The sequence below is a fragment of the Arachis ipaensis genome, chromosome B09 (assembly GCF_000816755.2).
Source record: "Arachis ipaensis cultivar K30076 chromosome B09, Araip1.1, whole genome shotgun sequence".
NCBI lineage: Eukaryota > Viridiplantae > Streptophyta > Magnoliopsida > Fabales > Fabaceae > Arachis > Arachis ipaensis.
This window is the reverse complement of record NC_029793.2, coordinates 128,419,716-128,421,895: the sequence shown is the minus strand read 5'-3', so window position 1 is coordinate 128,421,895 and position 2,180 is coordinate 128,419,716.

The following is a 2,180-nucleotide window of genomic DNA, read 5'->3' as shown; positions in this document are numbered from 1 at the left end:
GGCATCGCCGTCACCTTCCGGAGCCTCTGGTGCCACCGCCTCTAGACGTTGTCGTCACTGGAGCTGTTGCTCACCACTAGGGAGGTTGGGAATGTTGCCGCTGTTCTTGATGGCCACTGCCGTTGGTGTCGCCGTCACTATTAGTACCACCACTGTTTCAGCATCTTGCAACCACCATCAAAGATAAGTTAAGTATAGTTTTTTAATTTTATTAAGATTTTTATGTGAGTTTAGGGTTTTTTGTTAAATAATTTTATTAAGATTTGGTATAGTTTTTTTATTGTTTTTCAGACTTTTTTGTGACTTTAGGGTTTTGTTTGGTATTTTTTCAAATTATTGATTAAATTATGGTAATGGAGTTTGTGGTTAAGGTTTGGTTTGTGGTTTTTAGTTTTCTCGGATTTTTTTTTTTTTTTTGAGTATAGGATTTTGTTATCCTACTTTATTATCAAATTATTAATCAAAATAGGGTAATGCAGTTTGTGATTAGGATTTTTTATGTTAATTTAATGTAAATAGAAATTATAACTAAGTTAATATAGGTTAAGTAGGGTGAGATTAATAGTGTTTGACTTTGTGTAATTTGTTGAATTAGTTAGTTTCACTTTGTGAGTTTAATAAGTTTTTTTTTTATTAGGACGGTGCTATTTCTTTGAGATTAATTGGATTTTGCTTCTTCCGTATTCTGTGCATCCGTGTTTCAGGTAGGTTTTCTATTTCTAATTATAATTAGTTGTTTAAGTTTTATGTTCGACATACTTTTCCTAGGATAGCGTTTTAGGACGAAAGTGAGAGAAGGTCGTATAGAGGTGCCTTTTGAAACCTTTCTTTGTTGGAAAATTGTGGAGTTAAAGGGTTGCGCACTAGAACTATTAGGATTTGATATGTTATTAAATTTGTGTTTGTTCTAAATGTGCTTGCAGTTGTTTCCTTTGTAAAAATTGTTATATTTGTTTGATGCATGTCTCTGTATTAAGGAAAAGTTCAACCGAAATTTCGTGCAATTTGTTTTAAAACTTGTTTGGTTTATAGAATATTCTAATTAAGATTATGCTCTACCTGAAGTTGTAAAAATTTTTCGTCGAATTCTAGGTTGTGTGATTCAAAATGATTCTAAATCATTGTCTATCGATGTATGATAGAGATATCAGTAGAGGGGGATTAAAACCTGAATTCTTTGAAGGGGTTGACACGTTTGTTAGGCATGTGTTCAGCATAGAACCGTTTAGGTCTGAATGGATATCTAGGTGTCAATGTGAAAAGTGTCGGTTGATTAAGTAGTTAGGATCTGCGGATACAACACTTCACATTTACTGTAACTGAAGGATTACTATGTGTTCATAACACACGCAGCGGAAGAAAATAAAGTAATCCTTAAAGATCTATTTTGTGCTTAAACTTTATTCCAATAATATACAATATATAGATCAGATCTAAATACCTATGTATGCTAGTAAAAATCACTTTCTCCTTCGATGGTACGAAGGCGCTATGCGTATCCACACCGATACCAACCTTTGCTGTCAACTCCTTGACCAATGGATATCTGATCTAAATTGAAAAACCTCTTGCAACTCTTTGCACACCATAAAATTCTTCTCCAAGAATTAGGCTCACATACATTTATGTGCGTAGAGGTAAAGGAATAATAACCCTTGTTATTCTCTCTGTCTTTCTCATGTTTTCCTCTATTCTTAGCATACATATATATAGTATGAGATTTGTTTCTGATTTTAAATTTGAATCTCAATTCAAATTTAAATCATATCTTAAAATTCTAAATCTGAATCCTTCAAATTTATGAATCATATCATAACTCAATTTGAAACAGAATCAGTTAGGATCTCATCTAAATTTAGAAATAGAATAACTAATTATTCTCAAATCTCATTTAATATTCTCAATTATCATATTATTATTATATTCTTAGTGCTAGCAAAAAATATAATAATATTCTATTTGATTTAATATAATTATTTATTTGATCAAATCAAATTAATAATTAAATAATTCTACAGCAAATATTAGAACACTCGTTAGTGTGTGACCCCATAGGTTCAATACTAAGCGGGTAGTAAATTAGTCATACTAAATTTACTAATCAAGGTTGGCGTCTAGCAACACTCCTCAACGACCCGATAGTATGAAGTAATATATTTTTACTAAGAACCTCAGAAGAA